We start from the raw sequence: 25835 nt of genomic DNA on the forward strand, positions 1-25835 counted from the left end.
TATTAGTAAGTTATTTGAGTCATTGCAGAGATGTATGGATGCAGTCCTCCAAGCTCATGGTTGTCATACACAATATTCATTCTTTTTCCACTGCACCATGACTTTATATTCTATACTGGACATTATTTCTGTTAAATGACAAGACTTTTGTCTAAGCAAAGTCAGACCGCACTGTCGTAATTACATAATCAAGGCATGATCATAGTTTATTTTGGTCAAATAAGCGTAATCTAGAGGCCTTTGCTTTTCATATAAGCCACTACTGATACCAAATGATCAACTAGAAGTCAAGTTATTATTTGTTGTTCCTAAAACTTCCACACAATTGATTTGTGTTGGGACAACATGAAGGAATTAAGTTGGCTTATTTGTTTTTGGAGAGAACATAAAATAATTAAGTTATCTAAAAAACCTCAAGAATACTGTTGTTTCAGCTCATTTTAAATGAGTAGTTTGAACAAACAGCAAAATCAATTATGTTACTTATTGTTTCACTACTAAAAGTGTGTTTTTAACAGAATACGACAGTGAATAAAACCTAATAATAACAACATTTCACTATCCTTTGACTTAGTACCTTATTTATTAGGGGTCACCACCGTGGAATGAACCACCAATTAAGAACTAATAATAATATAAAATAATCAAAAAAGTGAGTAAAATTATTTTCAAAATGTTGATGACCATTAGTGTCATAAAAACTGAAAATATATAAATGTACAGTGCTCAACATAAATGAGTACACCTTATTTTGAAAATGAATATTTATTTCCATTTTGCAGTGATTATGGGTAATATATTTTGGTGCATTTAACAAAACAGATTTATCAATCGGATATATTTATTAAAGTCACAGAACATCTTTAGAAATAGAAAGATAAAACATTTAAATTCATGCAAAATATTGGGAAAAAAATACAAACTACAAAATTTCAACTAAATTTTATCAATTTTTTGTTTCTCTTCGATTTTGCTCTTTTTAAAATGTTTTATTTAATATCAATCCCTAACATATAAATATGGCCTACTAATTTTGGATTGTTTTCATAGGTTCTTATGTTAAATAAGCTCCAGATTTGGCTTTAGTACTGTCTAATCTAATGCATATGCACAAATATAATTTTGTAAAGCTTCCTATAGACACTCGCCGCCCACTTTATTAGGTACACCTTACTAGTACCAGGTTGGACCCCCTTTTGCCTTCAGAACTGCCTTAATCCTTCGTGGCAGAGATTCAACAAGGTACTGTAAATATTCCTCAGATGATTTTAGTGCATATTGACATGAGAGTATCCCGCAGTTGCTGCAGATTTGTCGGCTGCACAATTATGATGCGAATTCCACTACATCCTAAAGGTGCTCTATTGGATTGACATATGGTGACTGTGGAGGCCATTTGAGTACAGTGAGTCTACTCATTGTCATGTTCAAGAAACCAGTCTGAGATGATTCACGTGGTGACATGGTGTGTTATCCTGCTGGAAGTAGCCATCAGAAGATGGGTACACTGTGGTCATAAAGGGATGGACATGGTCAGCAACAATTCTCAGGTAGGGTGTGGTGTTGACATGATGCTCAATTGGTACTAATAACCCCAAAGTTTGCCATGAAAATATCCCCCACACCATTACACCACCACTACCAGCCTGAACCACTGATACAAGGCAGGATGGATCCCTGCTTTCATGTTGCTGCTGCCAAATTCTGACCCCACCATCTGAATGTCGCAGCAGAAATCGAGGACTGATCAGACCAGGCAACGTTTTTCCAATCTTCTATTGTCCAATTTTGGTGAGCCTGTGTGTATTGTAACCCTAGAGATGGTTGTGCGTGAAGTCCCAGTAGATCAGCAGTTCTGAAATACTCAGACCAGCCTGTCTGGCGCCAACAACCATGCCACGTTCAAAGTCCCTTAAATCCCCTTTCTTCCTCATTCTGATGCTCGGTTTGAACTGCAGCAGATCGTCTTGACCATGTCTACATGCCTAAGTGCATTGAGTTGTTGCCATGTGATTGACTGATTAGAAATTTTGTGTTAAGGAGCAGTTGGACAGGTGTACCTAATAAAGTGGCCGGTGAGTGCATGTTGACCACTGTATATATAAAACAACACATCTATTTACATATATAGACCCACTTTATATGCACATTTTATTTAAATTAAATTTTTTATACAAAACAACTATAAAAATCAAGACAATTTATCACTGCTCCCCCCCCCCAACATTTCATATGACTTTTAACATATGAGCGTCCGTACATGTCATGCCGGATTTGATCTCTAAATGGTTCGGCTTTCCTATTTGGGATTAAACTGAAAACGATTCCCTGTATGGAGGATTACTGTAAAAAAGAGTGGCTAATTTTTTTTCCGACGTAGCTTCTGTCCGGCCATCTGATGTCTGATGGGAGCGTCCCGCAGATGATGATACAACACAGATGGGTGTAAATCACAGGGGACTGACTTTTCAAAGCGCTTATGGAAACAATCTATTTTGTCATGTGACTGGAGAAACCATTAGATGCCATTAGCCTAATTTGGAATTATGTAAAAGATGTCCAATGTCACCCTGCAGCCTGAGCAGTCTGTTTACTTGACTTTATGCGTATGATTGAGTCAAAACTGGACATGCGGACTATATTCACTCGATTGTTTTTCCATAAATCTGCAGCATAATTCTGTTTGCATGTTATGATAGCGAAAGCCAGCTCAGAGGAATGTCATAGTGACTCTACGTTAATCTTTTTTTCCTATGGAGATTAGTGAACTTTTATGGACTGCACATTACCGGTTAAAGGTCATCAGACTAATCAGACCGTCTACCGGCAGCTGCAGCCAGCGGCATTACAGGGCAAAGATACAACTTTTGATTAAAAATGAACATCGAAAGGTTATAAAGTTAGGGTTTAGCTTTTTTAAGGGGCCGAGGGGACATTTTGACATCGCAAATATGCATGATCATTTAAATTAATCTGGGAAAACTCCATTTATAAAAATACTTGTGTACATGAGGACATGGCATTAGAACAAAAATAATATTTCAGTTGTGAATGCACTACTTACACTATTTATAAACAAAATCGCATAGAAAGAAACGTGCATAAGTATGCCATTTGGGATGCACCTACAGTCTTGTACACACTCAAAAGTACTTTTAGGGCATGATAAAAGTAGGTAAATTGGAATGACAATATTAGCTTTCCGGCTTGCTGGACAAAATGAGCAACGCACCTTTGAGTTTAGTAACAGTACATGTTTATAGGCTCTATTACCAAAAGAAATCATATTTTATATATCATAATGACTTCATGAAATATGACAATAAATAGGGCTGCACAATATATCGTTTGAGCGTGGATATACACTCACCGGCCACTTTGTTAGGTACACCTTACTAGTACGGTGTTGGACCACCTTTTCCTTCAGAACTGCCTTAATCCTTCGTGACTGTGGAGGCCGTTTGAGTACAGTGAACTCAATTGTCATGTTCAAGAAACCAGGCTGAAATGATTCGTGTTTATAACATGGCGGCGGTTATCCTGCTGGAAGTGGCCTTCAGAAGATGGGCATACTGTGATCAAAAGGGATGGACATGTCAGCAACAATACTCGGGTAGGCTGTGGCGTTGACACGATACTCAGTTGGTACTAATCGACCCAAAATGTGCCAAGAAATATTCCCCACACCATTACACCACCACCAGCAGCCTGAACCACTGATACAAGGCAGGATGGATCCATGCTTTCATGTTGTTGACCCCAAATTCAGACCCTAACATTGGAATGTCGCAGCAGAAATCGAGACTCATCAGACCAGGCAACAATTTTTCCAATCTTCTATTGTCCAATTTTGGTGAGCCTGTGTGAATTGTAGCCTCAGTTCCTGTTCTTAGCTGATAGGAGTGGCACCCGGTGTGGTCTACTGCAGCTATAGCTCATCTGCCTCAAGGTTGGACGTGTTGTGCGTTCAGAGATGCTCTTCTGCAGACCTCGGTTTGTAACGAGTGGTTAGTTGAGTACTGTTGCCTTTCTATCAGCTGGAATCAGTCTGGCCATTCTCCTCTTACCTCTGGCATCAACAAGGCATTTGCGCCCACAGAACATTTTCTTTTTTTCAGACCATTTCTGTAAACCCTAGAGATGGTTGTGCATGAAAATCCCAGTAGCTCAGCAGTTTCTGAAATACTCAGACCAGCCTGTCTGGCACCAACAACCATGCCACGTTTCAAAGTCACTTAAATCACCTTCTTCCCAATTCTGATGCTTGGTTTGAACTGCAAGCAGATGTCTTGACCATGTCCACATGCCTAAACGCATTGAGTTGCTTGTCATGTGATTGGCTGATTAGAAATTTGCTTTAACGAGCACTTAGACAGGTGTACCTAATAAAATGGCCAGTGAATGTAGCAATGTGTGCGTCCGCAAGATATGTAATGGTGAGTTGAGATTGTAGATGACCAGAATCGACAGGTCAAAACACATTAGATTTGTGGAGACAAAATTCCAGAAAGTGAAAGTAAAAATTTTCCATGTGTTTTTAAGGCCCATGTGAACATTTTAAGAGTTTAACGCATATTAAGAGAACATAAAGAGCATAAAGTTATTAAAAAGATACCATTTTATTGAAGTATTATACGATGAAGACTATGCAATGCTTTTTAACATTTGATTATTTAATTCTGTACCCGAATGCTGTTAGACTATCTCCAGAAATCCATAAAGTACTGTTTATTTCACTTGAACATTTACTCCATTGTGTTTATTTGACAGTATTTATTTATACAGTTAAAGTCAGAATTATTAGCCCTCCTTTGAATTTTTGTTTCTTTTTAAAATATTTTTTTCACATAATAACTTTTCACAGTATGTCTGATAATATTTTTTCTTCTGGAGAAAGTCTATTTGTTTTATTTTGGCTAGAATAAAAGCAGTTTAAATCTTCTAAAAAACATTTTAGGGTCAATATTATAGTCACTTTAAACTATATTTATTTTCATTAGGCTAACCATCATTATACAATAACTGCCTGATTACCCTAACCTGCCTAGTTAACCTAATTAACCTAGTTAAGCCTTTAAATGTCACTTTAAGCTGTATAGAAGTGTCTTGAAAAATATCTAGTCAAATATTATTTACTGTCATCATGGCAAAGATAAAATAAATCAGTTATTAGAAATGAGTTAATAAAACTATTATGTTTAGAAATGTATTGAAAAAAATCTGCTCTCCGTTAAACAGAAATTGGGGAAAAAATAAACATAGGGCTTAATAATTCAGGGAGGGCTAATAATTCTGACTTCAACAGTATATATTTTATGTTTCTTAAATGTATGTTATAATTACATAAAACAAATTCATATATCACCCTCATATAAATCATCCCAATCAATGTAAAGTAATGACTTTCCAAATAGAGCTAATTAAGTCATGTGGGGAAGTTGCATTTCTATCACAATATATATTGCAGGGTAAAAAGTATGGCAGTGTCAAATTTTTCCAATATCGTAAAGCCCTACTACAGACATTCAAAACTTCATTCAAATATCTCAATAGAAGCTTTAAATATAAATATTAAGTGAAAAAAAGTAGATTTGGTACAGTCTTATATATAACGGCTGGTCAGAATGATTCCTGTGGCCATTCTAGTAAATATAGTATTCAGGTTTCGGTGTTTAGTAAAAGATCAGTAAAAAACAGATTGTCAGAACGTACCGTTGTGGATTGAGCTGCCCTGTCATCATATCCAGCAGATCTGCGTCAGCCATAGCAATGGTACAGTCTGCCTTTTTACCTGCGCAGAAAGTAAACGGTAAAACTTCAACTACTTCAAGTACAAATTCTATCCAAATAAACTCTTGGAGCCACTGAATTTAGAGGTTAATTAGTAAAAGGATGTGACTTTATACAGTGTAATGCAAAACACATTTGTTTTCCAATTTGCGTGTTGTCCCAATAAATCACCAGCAGCCTGTAGAGCACATTAGAAGTTAAAGGGCACCTAGGTTAGCCCTTTTTTCAGATTTAATATAAGTCTTTTGTGTCTCCAGAAAGTGTGTGTAAAGTTTCAGCTCAAAACACTCGTCAGATTTTTTATTATACCTTTTATTAAATTCCTATTTATACATTTTTTCACTGGGTGGCGGTTTGTGGTACTGCTCCTTTAAGGCTAGTCCTCCCCCGCCCACCGTTTCTACGTGCCTTTCTGCGTGCCTTAATCTCCTCCCTCGGCAGCGTCAGACAACAGACAGACTTAAAGGAAGCAGATCTCACGTAGCGTTTGTGAGAAATACTACAGTAAGAACTTTACCAATTAGTATTTGATGTGCAGTTGCATGGCAGGGTCACACAAAGTTTACGCGCGCACACACACACCGCAGTAGACACACACACAGACACACACACAGACAGACAGAGCGCCCGTTTAGCTTTGCACTCTTTTTGCACGCAAATGTGACAGGATACAGGTTAATATCCATTGCTGTATGGATATCTGTTATGTTAATGTACAAAATAAACCTGAATTAACGTCCATAAACCGCGACTGAAGCGTCTTCCTTTATAATTGTTCTGAGACGCGGCTGTGCTGATGAAGTAAAGCTAAGCTAAATCGCTATAATTCATTACACATGTGCACTGTTTTAAAACATTTTAAACATGTGAAACTCACTCTTGATCACATTTGATGATGAGTAATGATCCTAACGAACTGAACACACCTTTTATTCCCGGTTGCTTTGTGCACGTCTGGTCTTGTTGATATGATTATACACGTGACTACCGGGACATGTTAATACGCGCAGCTGTCAATCAATTCGGTGGGCGGGGGGACTGCACTCCTACGTAAAGTTGCGGTCGATCTGAAAACCGCTCCAATTGGTCCACCGTTTTTTATGTTGCTAAATTAAAAAAAAGGACTGGGTGTGTTATATCACCCCAATATGACGGTTTATACACCATACATGCACATATGTAACATGCACGTATGTAAGTTTGACACCCAGTGGTTGAAATAGGTATTGCACTTCTGGATCAAAACAAATTTTCACTTGGCTCCTCCTCTGAGGAGTCCATGAAAGCACAGGTTGCCAGATTGACGTGAATGTGCCTGACCTAATCGAGCCTAAAGGCTGATTTAAACCATTTTCCAACTAAAAGCAACTGCACGCAATATTTTTCACACTAAAACAAGTTTTTGTCCTTACTAACACCTGAAATTTCTATTTTAAAAACTATGCTGAAAAACTATTTCTCACAAGTGAATAACAGGATAAGTGATCACCTCAGGTAACCGCATGTGCTTTATTCACTGTTAAATGCTAATAATGTGAGTTTGAATGCCATTTTACATGGCATTTATTGCTATACTACTGAAAGCAGCAGCAGATAGTTCACCTCAGATCTTAAAAATAAAATAAACGGATTGAAATTGAACTTTAGAGCTGTGATTCCCAACACATATCAGTGATTCAGCATGTCCATTTAATAATGTTAAAGAGGTTTACTATGTATTAATTAAATTATAAATCTTACCATTTCGCTGAAGTGCAGCAAGTGGCACTATTCTGTGCTTCTGAATGGTTGTATTTAAATTTCTGTCGTGTTTCATCTGCACAAACAGCCAAATTGCTTATCACTCTTGTCACATACAGTGCATCTGGAAAGTACTGATAGCGCTTCACTTTTTCCACATTTGTTTATGTTTCAGCCTATTCCAAAAATGGATTAAATTTATTTATTTCCTCAAACTTCTACACACAATACTCCATATTGACAATGTGAATACAGATTTTTTGAAACTGTAGCAAATTTACCTGGGAATTTGCCAAAAGGCACCTGAAGGACTCTAAGACTGTAAGAAACTAAATTCTCTGGTCTGATGAGACTAACATTAAACTCTCTGGAGTGAATGCCAGGCATTACGTTTGAAGAAAACCAGTCACCGCCTCATCACCAGGCAAACCCCATCCCTACAGTGAAGCATGGTGGTGGCAGCATTATGCTGTGGGGGATGTTTTTCAGCAGCAGGAACTGGAGAGTAGTCAGGATAGAGGGAAAGATGAATGCAGCAATGTACAGAGACATCCTGAATGAAAACTTCAAGTGCTCTTGACCTCAGACTGGGGCGACGGTTCATCTTCCAGCAGGACAATGACCCAAAGCACACCTCCAAAATGTCAATATAGTGGGTTCACAACAACTCGATGAATGTCCTTGAGTGGCCCAGCCAGAGCCCAGACCTAAATCCTATTGAACGTCTCTGGAGAGATCTGAAATGGCTGTACACCGTCGCTTCCCATCCAATCTGATAGAGCTTGAGAGCTACTGTAAAGAGGAATGGGCAAAACTTCCCAAAGACAGGTGTGCCAAGCTTGTGGCATCTTACTCAAAAAGACTTGAGGCTATAATTGCTGCCAAAGGTGCATCAACACCTGTATGTACATCTCATTTTTCAGGTTTTTATTTTTTAGAAATTTGCAACAATTGCAAAAACTATTTTTTCACATTGTCATTATGGGGTATTGTGTGTATAATTTTGAGGAAATAAATGAATTTAATCCATTTTGGAATAAGGCTGTAACAAACAAATGTGGAAAAAGTAAGACACTATGAATACTTTCAAGATGTACTGTAGCGTGTTGTTAGGACACAGTGTTACAATGTAACCTGCTCACCTAATGTTTACCAACACTGCACTTATTAAGTGACCATATATGGATTTTTGAAAATGGCTTTTCATGCAGTGCTTAACACAGCTCTAAGTAAATGAAAACATCCTGCAAAGTTTTGAATTAGAAAGTTGACCGTGTATGAAGTTATTGCCACTCAAAAGAAACAGTTTACTCAAAGTCAATAAATGTTTCGTTTTCAAATAGATCCAAAGTCATTTGATGTTGACGTTGAAGTGATACACTAGCAATTTTTTTACAGCCAAAGGACAATGCTGGAAAAAAAACTTGTATTAACATTGTATTGTGCCTCTGTCATTCACACACTTTCACATTAAGTATAAACTACCCTATAATTCAATCTTTGTAAGACATAGGATATTTTTGGAAGATTGTAAGATATTTTTAACATTTGTATCTTTAGAAATCACACTAGAATGAAATGCGATACTTGTATTTAAAAGTTTCATTCAACATTTAAGAAAAAAAGAGCTTGTTGCCATGTGATGTATTTTAGGACTATGCTGCAGCAGCTTTTAATTCTATGATTGTTAATAAAAAGTAGTGTTTATTTTTTTTTAAGATGTTAATTATCATATTTGATACACATACTAATGCATCATTACTAAATAAAACATCCTCACTGAATCCCTTACTTGAATGGTGTAAATTTATATGTCTTACATCACTAAGCTGAAGAAAATGAATGAATGCTTTGTAACAAAAAAAAACACACACCTGCGTCACTGGATACAGAGCCCTTGCCATTCTTCACATCCACCACCCATAATGCATCACTTCCACCTGGACCATCTTTCACTTTGAATGCGAAAACACCGCCAATTTTCTTTACATATGCTTCCCCCTCCTGTTAAAAACAATGACATAATTGAAAAGTAATATAATATAATATAATATAATATAATATAATATAATATAATATAATATAATATAATATAATATAATATAATATAATAAAATATAATATAACATAATAGACAGTGATAATAGATAGTGGGTAGCACTGTCGTCTCACAGCAAGAAGGTCACTGGTTCGAGCCTCAGCTGAGTCAGTTGGCGTTTCTGTGTGGAGTTTGCATGTTCTCCCCGTGTTCACATGGGTTTCCTCTGGGTGCTCTGGTTTTCCCCACAGTCCAAAGACATGTGGTATGGGTGAACTTGGTAAGTTAAATTGTCCGTAGTGTATGAGTGTGAATGAGAGTATTTGGGTGTTTCCCAGTGATGGGTTGCAGCTGGAAGGGCATCCGTTGCGTAAAACATATGCTGGATAAGTTGGCGGTTCATTCCACCATAGCGACCTCTAATTAATAAAGGGACTAAGTCGAAAAGAAAATGAATGAATGTATGTGTATGTGTACACATTATGTATGTGTATGTTGTTAGTTTTTTATTGGTTTCCATTAGTTTTCTATTAGTTTGGGGTGTTTACAGAGTCATCAAAAGCATTGACAAATTCCAAATGACAATGAACAGAGGCAGAGTGTTATTATGACATTATAATTGGTGAATTACCTCCTGCAGCTTCTTCTCGATCTCCTTGAAGACGGTGTGAGCTTTGAACCCTGAGCGGTCACTGGAGGCGCTGGTGGATACCGCTGCTATCCTAGAGCTGACAAAGTTTACAACAGAACATTCACTTGACTTGCTTAATTAACCCTAACTTGTCTGATTAACCTAGTTAAGCCTTTAAATGTCACTTTAAGCTGAATACTAGTATCTTGCAAAATATCTAGTATAATATGATGTACTGTCATCATGGCAAAGATAAAAGAAATGAGCAATTGTTAACACTATTACATTTTAAAAGGTTTAAAATATATATATAAATCTAGTAAACATCATTTCGGAAAAATTGGAAAAATAATCCAAATTGCACAGAAGAACTAATCATTTTGTCCTCAACTGCATGTACAGTACAACATGCTCAGCATAATTGAGTAAAGCTCATTTTGAAAATTAATATATTTTATTGTATATGTATATGTTATGTATTTATGTGCATTTAAACAAAACATATTTGTTAAACAGATATATTTATTAAAATAATATTTTAGTCACCAAACATGTTTAGAAATTGAAAGATAATAGAATTAAATTCAAGCAAAATATTGCAAAAAAAATTACAACCTACAAAATTTCAACAAAATTTTTCAATTTTTTTGCTTCTCATGATTTTCCTCTTTTTTAAATCTGTATTTAATATGTATCTATAACATATAAATGTGCTGTACTAGTTTTTGGACCATTATCGGAAGTTATTTTGTTAAATAAGCTCCAGATTTAGCTTCAGTACTGACTAATCTAATGTATATGCACAAATATTATATTGTATAGCTTCCTATTAAAAAATATGAATGTAAAAGAGAGATTTGTGAGGGGTGTGCTCATATATGCTGAGCACTGTACTTACTCATGTACAGACCAGGCTATGTGCACTTCAATATGAAGGTCATATAGAATTGCAATCGTTTGTACCTTGGAATTTGTACCCAGCTTAAAACAAACAGGTCAGGCCTGAAACTTCAAAAAGCTTACTGAACTTGAACATTTCTGTTGTTAATGTTCCTACAGATAGTTCCCACTGCTACATCTACATAAAAAGTTTAACAAACAGTAATGTATTGCATATATACAAATGGATACAAATACACTACTGTTGAAAAGTTTGATGCTACTATGATTAAAGCTAAATAATGCTTACCAAGCAATTGACAGTGACACTAAATTGATAGACATTCATTTGACAGTGAAACGATTTTACAAAAAGATATTCAGAGTTTTTGATTCATCAAAATAACAATAAATGGTACTTTTAATTAATAAGGATATCTGAAAACGAATATCTAAAGGATATCTCTGGAGTAAGGGCTGGAACATATTCAGTTTTGCGATCACACCAATAAATGACATTGTATATCTTATTATAACAGAAAATATGTTCATTACAATTGAAACTATACTTAATTTTTTACTTGAAATAAAATATTATAATAAAATATTACTATATTTTTTATATTTTTTTTTTTATAAATTTATTAAAATATTTACATATTTAATATTACAATATTGACACTTTTGGATTGTGTATATATATATATATATATATATATATATATATATATATATATATATATATATATATATATATATATATATATATGACATAGAAAACCAAAAGTCACCAAAACTAATCTCAAAATCTTTCTGTTAACAAATGATTTATGCAACAAGCTTAATAATTATGATGAAAATATATAAATACCATTTAATTATAAAATGTTTTTTTAAATTATATTTAAAATATTATATATAAAACATTTTTTTAAGTATTAATTTTTGATAAAAGTAAAATACAGCACTAGTAAGCATACAACATGTAAAATCATTGGATATTGGTGAGCTGTCTGGGCCAGTGATCTCAAACTGGTTTTAGTTTGAAACATACCTTGTTTCCTGAGGGAATCCCATCCTGTAGAGAGTAACCACCACGGCTCCACCGAGGCCAATGTTGTGCTGCAGGGCGAGCTTTGCCCCGGGAACCTGTCGGGCCCCGCCTCGGCCCTCAGCTGCCAACACAGCTCCGCACACTGAGCCAGACCTGCACATCAAACCAGGCCAAAGTTCATTCACTACACACACATACACTCTCAATGTCACAACAACCTGCCTGTGTGAGTGTTTCTTCATTCGATCAGGCCTGATAAAACTTTTTACTCTTAAAGGTGCAGTAGGTGATTGTTTTCAGAAACTTTTTTTGTCATGCTGGTTGAAAGTCTCTTCACATTCCAATAGTATTCATTAAAGTAAATGATCTAAATGTGTTTATATGTACAGCTGGGAAACTAAGTATTGAATATGTTATGTTTTTCCTGGGAATAATATTTCTGAGCTGTTGACATGGGATTTTTGTAAAAACTCAAACAATATAAACATAAAAATAAAACAAAACCAATAAAATCTAATAAAAAGTATTATGTGTAAAGCAATGTAATGACACAAGGAGAAAGCACTGAACTGCTGAAACGTATTTAAAGGCTTTTTTGGTGATGGCAGCTTAAAGACACCTTTCATGTGGAGAATGAAGTCACGTGCATTACTCAGGTGTGGGTTTTTCACATAGTGTAAAAATTTTGATGGTTCTGTGGGTCTGAACTCTCAAATCTGATCTTTAATTGGTATTTTATATTGGGTTCAGATCAGGTGATTGGCTGTGCCATTCTACAGCTTGATTTTCTTTCTCTGAAAACATTTGAGAGTTTCCTTGGCTGTGTATTGGTTCATTATCTTGCTGAAATGTCCACTCTGGTTTCATCTTCATCATCATGGTAATGTAGATGTTGGGCTGAAGCAGCTAATATTCATTTACAATGACGAAGGGCAGAGGGTTGCTGAAGAACTACTAAGAGATTTCAGCTGCTGTCTGGGCTTTCACTGACCTTCTACACCTCCTTTTCTTCGTGTGCTTGATACTTTTTCCATAAATCAATTCTTTTTATTATGCATAACTTAACTTGTAAACTAATTAGATTTGATTTCTTTGAATATATGGATTTCTTTGGTTGTTATGAACATCCGGTGAAAATTTCAAGTCAAAGGCACCTTTAAAAATATGTTTTCTGAGAAAAATGGTGACGTGTTCAATACTTATTTCCCCAGCTGTACTAAATATGTTTGGCCAATTAAAAAGTTCGGGCTAAACATTACAATAGGTAGCCCAAACGGTCTGTTAACAAATGAAGAGTTCAGATGCAAAACCCTCTAAATCCATCAGACCTCTTTTTTTGTAAATGAGCATCAGGCTCCTCTGATTAGGTTCAGAAGTCTCATTTCATAGATAATGAAAAGGTTATTAGCCAGTAAATAAAATACCTTTTTTTTTTTTTTCAAAAACGTCACTTTAGACAATTCTTTGGTTTTTAACAAAGTAGATTTTCTTTTGCGTCAAAACAAGCTAAATCCACTTGTGCTTTTTATGCAAAACCCTCTAAATCCACTTATTTGGACAAGACCGTGTAATCAGTAGAAAAATGATAAAGATGCGATTAGAAATTATTTAACCAAACATAAAGGACATACACAAACCACCTAAAATTAAAAACACATAAATCTGTCAAGTAAGCGGCAGTTCATTGCACTGTGATAAACCAGGAACAAAGCAGAAGGAAAATGAATGAATGAAATCTGTCAAGTGCATTAATCAATAACATTGAAACTGACATTAATTCAATCTCAACAATCTGTTGTCATTTCTGATATTTGGGATTTAGGTTTAATGTAAGTAGAACAATGTAAACATTGTAAGCTAAGCTTGTTAGATTCAAATAATGTAGTGTAAAAAGCATTGTAAAACATCAACAACTGTGCATTGTCTATTAATATCAAAAGCTTACCTGATGTATAGGTTTCTGAAGTAATAGAAATAATGTATAGTTTTATACATTATATATATATATTTTTTTTAAATAGCTTAAATTAGCAAATAACACACAAAGTAGGCCTACTGGGCAAAAAGGGGATGTCTCTCAGACAATTTTAGAAGCTGTCATTCATTCATTCTGACCATACTTAAGGTATTTTCGTCTCTTGTTTATCCTCACAGCATCCATGTGGAATAAAAGAACGGCATCTTAACTTTGTTTTTCGTGAAACAGTGTTGCTGTTTGATGCATAGTAAATTGGACTCATTCAAAGTAGCGTTGCTGCGCAAAAAAACATTATGAACGCATGTTACACATCTAACTGTACAGTGTGCTTTCTTTGTCTTATAATGCACAGAGTTTTGAGGTAAGGCGTTTTCATTTGCCATTCACTGACAGTCGGACAGACTACTCCAGTTCATCAAACTCCGTCTTTTAAAATTGAAATCGAAAGCGGAATAAAACAGTCTCCTTTTAAAAGCCAGCATATCAGCTCGCTGCTAAATTGAAAACATATGATTAGATTCGCATCTTCGGATTGGTTCTCGGGACATAGCGGCTTTTGCTGTCAAACGCAAGTGCCGTTTAGAGGCCTTTGCCAACAAACTGTTATTTCTGAATACGCTGACGCTGAGATTCAGATGATTTGAAGCAAAAATATTTGTGAAACGTACTACGTGCCTAAAGCATTGACTTAACGTCATTAGCTCATTTTTGGCAGAAGTGGCATTTAGCGGCTTTTGCATCTGAACTCTACTATTATTCTACTCTTCAAATGTATATCTGCGCACCCTGTTTACGCAGACAGATCCGTCATATGCATGTTCACAAGCAGCGAGACCTGCTGCAGCTGACAGAGAGAGAGTGACAGCAGGCAAACTCAGCATCAACCTGACCTTCTTTCTGAAAGACCAACGTGGCCTTGTATCCATGAAAGAAAGATTGTTTTTGAAAGGGCTTCTGCTAAAAATGCTGAATCAAAACTTTTCTAAATCCTGAGTGAATGGAGTTGCTTTTGCACGCTGGAGGGAATATGCCATTCAAAACCGAAGTATGAAGGATGACACAATGGCTGAAGTATTTCTTTTAGACAGGTATCATTTAAAACTAAACTAGTCATGCAAAGCTTATGTACAATACAAGCAGTTTTAATTTTATCAGGTCAATTTTATTAGCCCCCTTAAACAATATTTTTTACGATTATCTACAGAACATCGTTATACAATGACTTGCCTAATTAACCTAGTTAAGCCTTTAAATGTCACTTTAGGCTGAATACTAATATCTTGAAAAATATCTAGTCAAATATTATTTACTGTCATCATGACAAAGATAAAATAAATCAGTTATTAGAAATGAGTTTTTAAAACTATTATGTTTAGAAATGTGTTGAAGAAAATCGCCTTTAGGTTAAACAGAAATTGGAGAAAAAATATACAGGAGGGTTAATAATTCTGAATCTTTAGAATCACTAAAGAATGTAGACAGGTTGATATTATAATGTATTTAATAAAGTTGGAAAGATGTATTCAAACAGCTAAAGAAATAGGCCAAAATGTAAGTCAATAACCAGATTGTGAAGTCCCTAATGATTCCCAGCCCTAGTATTTTCATTCCTTGCAAAAAAAAATTGACAACCCAGGACAGAAATCTATTGCTATTGTGTGTCTGTAGTTCTGGATGTGACTTGACACCCTGTCTTAATCCCTCGGTGCTGACTCGTGTGCTAACGCTCAGGCTGAGCATTTCATCCTGCTGGGTTAAACTGCTTGCACTTTTGCTCATTAACCCCAACAAGATAAGAGACTTAGAATAAGAACAAGAGTCAGCTAAATCAAGCATGTGATCCTCAACTCCTCATAAAAGAGGTGCTCAAACATATAATTGGAGAAAAACGTATAAATGGAAAAAGAAATCATCTCAAATGCCTTCAGGTAACGTCTGATTCATGTATCAAAACTAATAAGATCACTGTAAAGATGATGAATGGATTTAAAGGATTCATTCATTTTCTTTTCGGCTTAGACTCTTTATTAATCAGGGGTTGCCACAACAGAATGAACCACCAACTTATCCAGCATGTGTTTTATGCAGCGGATGCTCTTCCAGCCACAACCCAGTACTGGGAAGCACCCATACACACTCACATTCACACACATACACTACGGACAATTTAGTTTATTCAATTCAACTACACCACATGTCTTTGGACTGTGGGGGAAACCGGAGCACCCGGAGGAAAGCCACGCCAACACGGGGAGAACATGCAAACTCCACACAGAAATGCCAACGGATCCAGCCGGGGCTCAAACCAGCGACCTTCTTGCTGTGAGGGGACAGCACTACCTACTGCGCCACCGTGCCGCCTGGATTTAAAACGTTTCTTCTATTGTTTTTGGAAAAACATCTCTTATGTTTGCTGAGGTTGTGTTTATTTGACCAAAATACAGTAAACCTATGACTTCAAAGATGCATTTGTGAATTTTTAGCAGCCATTCAGACTCCTGTGATTCTTCAGAAATTATTCTAATGTATTTTAATTTCAGGATTCTGTGATGAATTGAAGTATGTTCCATTAAAATGTTAATCGTATACTATATTATTATAAATGTTTGTATTGTTGTCACCGGTGTGGTGTTCTGCTGCTGTAGCCCATCCGCCTCAAGGTTGGACGTGTTGTGCGTTCAGAGATGCTCTTCTGCAGACCTCGGTTGTAACGAGTGGTTATTTGAGTTACTGTTGCCTTTCCATAAGCTGTAACCAGTCTGGTCATTCTCCTCTGACCTCTGGCATCAACAAGACATTTGCCTTGCTGGATATTTTCTCTTTATCGGACCGTTCTCTGTAAACACTAGAGATGGTTGTGCGTGAAAATACCAGTAGATCAGCACTTTCTGAAATACTCAGACCAGCCCGTCTGGCACCAACAACCATGCCACATTCAAAGTCACTTAAATCACTTTTCTTCTCCATTCTGATGCTTGGTTTGAACTGCAGCAGATCGTCTTGACCATGTCTACATGCCTAAACGCATTGAGTTTTGCCATATGATTGGCTCATAAGAAATTAGCGTTAACGAGCAGTTGGACAGGTGTACCTAAGAAAGTGGCCTGTGTGTGTGTGTGTGTATATATATATATATATATATATATATATATATATATATATATATATATATATATATATATATATATATATATATATATATATATATAGACATTTCAAAGTGCACAGAGTTCACGATTGCTTCAGTGTGCACAAATGGAAAATCTTCTTTAACGTATACGCACTGAGCGACATTTCAAAGTGCATGGATTACACGATTGATTCAGCATGCACAAATGGAAAATCTACTATGTAAATAAGTGTAAAATTGAGTTAATGTGTGATGATTTTGGCCTTGGAAATATATTATTATTATTATTATTATTATTATTATTATTATTATTATTATTATTATTATTAATTTGTGGGTAAATTTGATTAATATTGATTTTTGTATATTCTGGGGTGATTTACTTGATTTATATTTTCATGGTTGTTTAATTTACCACCCGTTAATTGGTTTGTAAAAGGTAATTAATAGGTATTGTGCCTGGGCCCGGAAATGTAAGTTTGTTTGGTTTGTGTTGAAGTTAAAGCTTCTTTTGTTGTTGTTTTTTGTTTTTGTTTTCTCCTTTATTAATATATTGATTTGTTTGTTTGATTAAACATTTGGTTTTGGTTTACTTGATTAAATAATGCATGTGTTGAAACCTTATTTTTTTATTTAATTGAATTATTTGAGAAACTGTAGTGGGGTTTTTTTTACCCCTGGCACTCAATCCACTCCATTAGCCAAATACTGCTACAAAATAGTTTCAAGTTTTGAAGCATAAAATGTGACAACCAAGACCCTGTCTGTTTTGCAAGACACCCCTGATTTAGCTGAACAATTCTTTAAATGCACTTTGATCTGCATTCACTATCAGGTGCATTTAGTAAACTGTACCTGTAGCTCCGAGTGGGTGTCCTTTAGAGATGAGTCCTCCACTGGGGTTTATCACCCATTGCCACCATATGTGTTATCACCCGATCAATCAGCTCGCCAGCTTTACCTACAGAAATCAGCAAACAAATCATGAAGTCAATCTAAGGGTGTTTTTCATACCGGCTCAGTTTAAAACGAATCAGTTTGTTTGCCTTTTTGGTGCGTTTGTTAGGGCAGGTGTGAAAGCAGCAATTGCGCACCAAAAGAGGATCAAATAAGTGTACCGAGACCTGCCCGAAAAGGTGGTCTTGGTATGCTTTCAAACGAACCCTGGATTGGTTAGTTTGTGGTGAGAACATGAACAGCCCCAAATCGCAAGTTAATTCCAACCAATCAAACTGCAGGTGAGGAAATTTGTCTCACCAACGACTGATGTGGATGTTGTCACGTGACTGCTTTTTGATTCAATTCAATTGGTTCGGTCAGAGAGGTCGGGCTGGTGTGTAACACACCTAAAAATGAATCATTTTTAACCTTGGTCCGGACCAAAGGAAACAGACTACAGGTGTGAAATCAGCCTTAAAGGGGTGGTCCACTATGATATCATAATTTAAACATTAGCTGATGTGTAATGTAGCTGTGTGAACATAAACAACATCTCTGATTGTAAGAAGCTCAAAGGGAGACATTGGCTTTTACAGAGTTAGCTTAGCAAAGCCTACAGCGAATGTAGTTTGGGGGACAACAAAACTACATCCGGGCAAGTGAGATCACAAATGCTTCAGGTTACGCACATTCACCACGTGCACGCACCTGCGCAGAAAAGGGGCGTGGCCAGAGCAGAAGTGCTTACAAATTAATTTAATTATGTTCCAGAGAACTACAAAAAAGATATAGCGCTAACATTTGACAAAGGATAGCTTCCAGAATCTCTCCCAGTTCAGTGCTGGATTCGGCTAAAAACTCCTTAAAGAAGGAGGCAGCTCCAACCATAATAGCAGAAGCTGTGAATTGTGAGCCACAACCTGGAAGTATTTTTAGGTGTTTAAAATTGATCAATTACATGCACAGTCTCTAGCGTTAACAGTATGTTGTTGCAAGGATGTAAACAGTGGGAGATGCTAATTGGCATCGTTAACAATTTAGCTACAAATTCATATTTATCCATCAAACAGCTGTAAACACTAACAATCTTCACCACGCGTTCAGTGTCTCCTTTGCGGCCGCTTTCCGTGTGTTCAACATCTCAAATAATGAACTCACAAAGATATGTGAACATTTCATATTACTTACACATGCTTATTCTCAATATATGTGAAAGACTCTTGGCAGATTTTATTTTAGAGAGCAGACAAAAGATTCAGCTTCCTTTTCTGTCTGATTCAGGACTTTAAATTAAACTGATACGGCTAACAGTTACACTGACTGACAGTGTTTACACAGCAGCGGTAAAGCGCATGCTTGTGGAGGCATGACGCTTTCCTGGTGATGTGAAGCCGATCCGCTGAATCACAGCACTTTATGTAACTGACCCAATCAGAGCCTCTTGAGGACGGCCTTTTAGCGGAACTAGGAAACATGACAGTTTTTCTCATGTTAGATGAGTAGCTGTATATAATCAAATAGATATATGAAAAAATAACGTGATTTTCTCTACAAGTGAAGCATGAGCACGCATTGCTTTGCATCTAATAAACACAACCAAGCCTTAAAATTACTATTCTGGACACCCTTTAAGTTTCTATTTATAACACAGAAAAGTGGCAAAAATACATTTATGGGTTAAAAATTATTAAAAATTATATGTCAAAAAAAACATTTGACTATTAAAGGGACAGTCTAACCAAAACCCCAAATTCAGTCATCATTACTCACTTTTATTTGATTTACTTTCCTCTATCAAAAATACATGTTTTGAAGATGAAACATGAAGCATGTAACCCCTTAGTTCCTTAGTATTTGTTTTTTTCTTCTTATTGAAGTCAATGGCTACAGGTTTCCAACATTCTACAAAGTATCTTTTTTGTGCGTTTAACAAAAATAAAGTCATAAAAGTTTGGAACCACTTGAGGTTGAGTAAATCTTTGAGGTGAAGTATCCCTTTAAGTAAAGATCATGTTCCATGAAGATATTTAGTACATTTCCCACTGTACATATATCAAATTATTTTATTAGTAATGTGCATTATTACTTCATTTAGACAATGATAAAGAGGATTTTCTTCAGTATTTAGATTTTTTTTTTACCTTCAGATTCCAGATTCTTAAATAATTGTATTGCCAAAAATCGTTATCTCCTAACAACAATTTACCACCAATGGGAAGCTTATTTATTCAGCCGATGTGTGAAATCTCAAATTTCCAAAAATTGACCATTTTGTGGTCCAGAGTCACAAATTTGCTAGAAAAGTGTGTGCCACTTTTAGACACACATTAGACACGTGTGGATTAGTATGTGGATTTGACACATATTGTTTACTCCAATTAATTTCACAAATATTTGCTGTGAAATGAGAATGTAAATCATTTTGAGGACACTGTGGTATATACAGTGAATTATTAGCCTTCCTGAATTATAGCCCCATGTTTATTTTTTTTCCCCAATTTCTGTTTAATGGAGAGAAGATTTTTTTTCAGCCACATTTCTAAACATAATAGTTTTAATAACTAAGTTTTAATAACTGATTTATTTTATCTTTGGCCATGATGACAGTAAATAATATTTGACTAGATATTTGTCAAGACACTTGACGTGACATTTAAAGGCTTAACTAGGTTAATTAGGTTAACTAGGCAGGTTAGGTTAATTATGCAAGTTATTGTATAACGATGGTTTGTTCTGTAGACCAGTGTTTCCCAACCCTGTTCCTGGAGGCACACCAACAGTTCATGTTTTAGATGTCTCCCTCATCTGACCCATTAACTTCAGGTTTTGGAGTCTCTTTTAATGTTCTGATGAGTTGTTTCAGGGTGTGTTTGATTAGGGGAGAGAATGAAATTGTGTACTGTTGGTGTGCCTTCAGGAACAGGGTGGGAAAACTCTGCTGTAGACTATCTGGAAAAATATAGCTTAAAGGGGGCTAATAATTTCGACCCTTAAATGGATTTTAAAAATTATAAACTGCTTTTATTCTAGTACAAAATAAAACAATAGACTTTCTCCAGAAGAAAAAATATTATCAGGACATACTGTGAAAATTTCCTTGCTCTGTTAAACATCATTTGGGAAATTATTGTGAAAAAAAAAAAAGAAGAAAAAAAAAAAATCTAAGGGGGGCTAATAATTCTGACTTTAAACTGTATATGCATTTCTCATTAAAAACTGCAGTTCTGAACAGGGTTTCAACAGGTTTTATCAAGTTTAAGACTTTAACACCTTAAGACCATTTGAATGAAATTCAAACTTTACCGGGGCTAAATGCTAGAATGTTTTGAGGGCCCAGTAGACCAGCAGAAATTTTTTTTACTTGGCATATAGAAAAACATCTAATTTATTGATTTCTTAGTCACATATTTTAAATAACACGTCAAAACCAGCAAAATCTAGTGTCTTTTAAAAAACTATATTAACTAAATGTATGCAAACAGTCCAATGTCCTCATGAGGCAGCTATAAATACATGGAGACTTTTAAACAAGATAAATAAGACAATATTTAATAAACACCATATTAGAAGATAAATGAACCATATTGGTAAATATAAAGTTAAAAAAAATTCTACCTTACTAAGTTCTATTGTGAAGGATTGCTGGTGATTGGATGAGTGTTGGGCTGACTGGGTAGCTTTACATTGACGTAGGAAAGATTAGACCCATTTAAAATATTTATATTTCAGTATATTTAAGACTTTTTAAAGGCCTAAAATATAGTTTTTGCATTTCAAGACATTTTAAGACCCTGCGGACACCCTGCTGAAGGAGACAGACAGTAATGCCTGTTTCACACATACTACGGTCTAGAAGCAGTACGTGTACGGATGCAAGAAATGGCCGTTGTGCTTTCACACAGCCCAAGTTTGCAGTGCTTTAACTGCCACTCAAAGAAACGGTTTCCCATGTCCTTCATATTTTTGTAATAGACAATCTTTGGGTCGTAAGGAATTCTGACATTCCACTGGATCTCATCCATATAGCTAGTTAGTTTTATGTCAAACAGCCTGTCATGTGATTGCCTGCTATGATGCATGTCTTCTCCAACTAATATATTTCATGATGCATGTTGAGGCTTTTCAGGACTAAATGTTTTTAGTTTTTAATTTTTCATTAACTAATGGCAATTATACACTTATTTACACATACTTACACTTTAATTAGACATAAATTATGACATTGTTACTAATTAGTATCAATCAATGTTTATTTTACCACGAACAACCTGCTATTCTCCGTATCCAGCACAGCAAAAACTGGAGCGCACTGCTGACCAAAACAACATGCAGTGTGAAAACTGTAACCTGTTAACATGGGCACGGAAAAAAAATACAGACAACAAACGCACTGCAGATGGACTATGTGTGAAACAGGTGTAAGCGGTTCCTCTCACCCTCAGGACAGAGCCCAGCGCTTTCATAGGTGATCAGCTCATTGGCAGAGAAGCAGTCATGCAGCTCGATCACGTCCACATCTGATGGCTTCACGCCTGCGGTGTCATAACATCTCTCAGCTGCGACACGGGTCATGTCATAACCAACCTGAAATGGTGGACAAAAAGGGGGTAACAATTAAGTACATGGAGCAATTCTCACTAATAACTAGTGGATTATTACCTGCCTATAATTGGGATATTGGCTGTTTATCAATACTTAATGGCTGTCTAGAATACTTGATTCTGATTGTCTGACACAACGTTTAAAAGCATATTATTCCCAGATAACAACCAATAAATAACACAGGCTCATCCGGGAACTTCGAATCCCCTTGAATGGAGAGGTGTCACTGACAAAAGTGAAGAGACACCTTGCGTTGTTGCGGACGGGGGATCGGTAAAATGAAGTGTCAGATCAGATTTCAGAGGTGCCAGATCCGGCTGTTCCGGCACAAATTAAGCCCTGCTTACTTGCACATTTAATATGCATCTGCTTGTCTGTCACGCCACAGTTTTTGACTGTTTGGCGCCATCTTGTGAACGAATATACGTAGGTTAGTATATATACTCCATTAAGCCAGTTTCATTTCTGTCAGCATTGTGTTTTTGACGTTTGGTGCCATCTTGTGACTGAATAATGAGCAGGTTAGTGTATACTCAACAGCTTCACTCAGTTGTTATCATTTCTGTCAGTTTTGCATTTAATTAAAGAATTAAAAAAGTATTACGGCTCAGAACAATGTTTTGTGTCTACTTTTTATGCCAAGCAGTCGTGTTATAAGCAAAATAAAGTATATCCAGGTAGTGTTGTCAAAGGTATCGATCGGTTTAGTACCAATTGATCCTCTAATTGTAAAAACGTTCATTCCCGCTAATATTTGAGCACTGTGGAGTACGTTCTTAAACACTGCTGATGATTTGTCATTGGTTCACGTGCTCAACAGAAATGGCCATGAAGGTCATCTGTCCACCACTATTCACTGCTGTTCACCAAGTGCAAACACAGATATCGGGACTCTTGAGGATTTTAAAGTCACGTAGATCAGCTGATCTGTCTATAAGCTGACATACCAGCGATTCACTGATAGATCAATTGATCTACGCGGCTTTGAAAGGCTTTAGTCTCCGTGTATCTATGTTTGCACTCTGTAAATAGTGGTGAACTGATGACCTTCACAGCCAAAGTCATTTCTGTTGAGCGATGAACACAATGACCAATTATTGGTGTTTAATAACATAGCAAAGGAGTAAAACTTGTCTGGCTCAAGCTCCCGCTGATCTCCTGCTATATGATATAAAATCCGCCCCATATAATAAAACACTATGATCTCTGCTTTGATTGCATTTTAAATAAGAAAGAGTAGATAAACGAGCTAATGACAGAAAAACTATGCAAATACAAATACGGCGCACTACCTAGGTCTAGGCCTAACGCCCCCTCATCTTCAAGTTCACCTGATTGCAAGTGACCTCATTCCTTTCAGGCAGTCCAGAGAAATAGACTCTGGACTTAAATCTGAGATTCTTCACTCGCTAAAGGCGGACATCTCAGAGGTGATTAATGACATGCTCAACAGTGCTCAAATGTTAGCGGGAAATGGATGTATTAAAATTTCAGTATCGAAAAGTACCGAATTCGATACTTTTAACAACACTACATTCAAGATGGTTGTTTTGCAGAATAAAGCCCCTCAATCTTACACAACAGCTCTGAGTGAGAATTAGTGAGAATTAATAGTAATAGTGAGAATTGTACATACAAGTGTGTGTGACAAAAAGTTATTTATACTATATGAATATGTTATGAAGCTTTGTTTTGGTGGTTGTGTGCTGCTCAGTAAGATTACCATTTTCTACAGCTGTTTCTTCAAAGGTATGGAGAGGTCTGTGACCATTTCTTGAGCTACGATCTCTACCGCCTTTTTTTCTAGTCCATTCCTCCTTACAAATGACTCACTGGCCAGCACTGCAGCGCCTGCTCCATCTGACGTTGGGCTACAGAAAAAACAACTGACTGACAAAACATCAACTTCTGCTGGAAAGGAAAATGGTTTACAGTTGACAAGGCCCCATTCCAATTCTATTTTTGTACCCCTACCCCTTCACCTTTGAAACAGAGTGTGAAGGGCAAGGGCTTCAAATTTATTCTAAAAAATGGGACAGCACTACAGGACCCGCATGTCATTGCGAGTTCTTACTTCATATAAGATTGACGATGGCGACCGCTGTAGTTATTCCAGTTGTGTTATTTTTTGGTATTCATCTTCAGGAAATTACCGAAGGCAACGATATCATGTTATCATAATGATATAATGTGGCAATGAGGTCGTAACTGTACTGTACATTACTCCGTGGCCATATTCATCTATGCACAAGAAATCAACATTAATGTTATACCAAAAGGTAATTCTCTTTTCTGACATGGTTTCGAGTGTCAGATGTGAAAGTATGTTGTGGGACTGCTATACAGGAGTTATTATTATGGATTATAGATAGTGAAATTTTGCGTTTTTTTCAATTATTTAATTTTTTAAAAGCATGATCATAAAAAACGAAAACCGTTATGAATGTATTAAAACATAGTTGTTTGTTGTAAAAATCCAATAACCAAAAATTACTCATTTGTGCATCTTCTGACTCACGTGTGCAGCCATATTTTGTTGTACCTGTGTATTCTGTGAAATTTTCGTACCCTTGGTTTCGAGTGTGGTCCCGGAAAATCTCAGTTTCAAGGATTATCTAAACCTTCCCCTTAGCCCTAAGCCTTTGAGCTAAAGAGAATTGGACCCCTAACCCTTCACGAGAACGAGCAAAACGAAGAGTAAAAGGAAAGGCTTAGGGGTAGAATTGGGATTGGGACTTGTTATGTAAATATTAAGAGCCAGGATATAACAGAGAGTTAATGACACTTACAAATGTACTATCAATTTTATTAAACCTAATAATAATAATAATAATAATAATATAATAATAATAATAATAATAATAATAATATAAGCTTGCTTACAGGATAGCTCACACAAAACTGAAAAAGTGCTCGATTACTATACAGTTGAAGTCAGAATATTAACCCCTGTTGAATTTTTTCCTTTTTTCCTGAAATTTTCACAGTATGTCTGATAATATTTTTCTTCTGGAGAAAGTCTTATTTGTTTTATTTCGGCTAGAATAAAGCAGT

At 36.0% G+C, this 25835-nt stretch overlaps 1 pseudogene; it reads right to left on the reverse strand.

Annotated features, from left to right (window-relative positions):
- The window catches only part of LOC130234563 (sterol carrier protein 2-like), a 26152-nt pseudogene extending 1292 nt beyond the window's left edge, over positions 1–24860 (reverse strand).
- Positions 24861–25835: the final 975 nt, after the last annotated feature.

Source organism: Danio aesculapii, chromosome 2, assembly GCF_903798145.1.
Source record: "Danio aesculapii chromosome 2, fDanAes4.1, whole genome shotgun sequence".
In the NCBI taxonomy this organism is placed as follows: domain Eukaryota; kingdom Metazoa; phylum Chordata; class Actinopteri; order Cypriniformes; family Danionidae; genus Danio; species Danio aesculapii.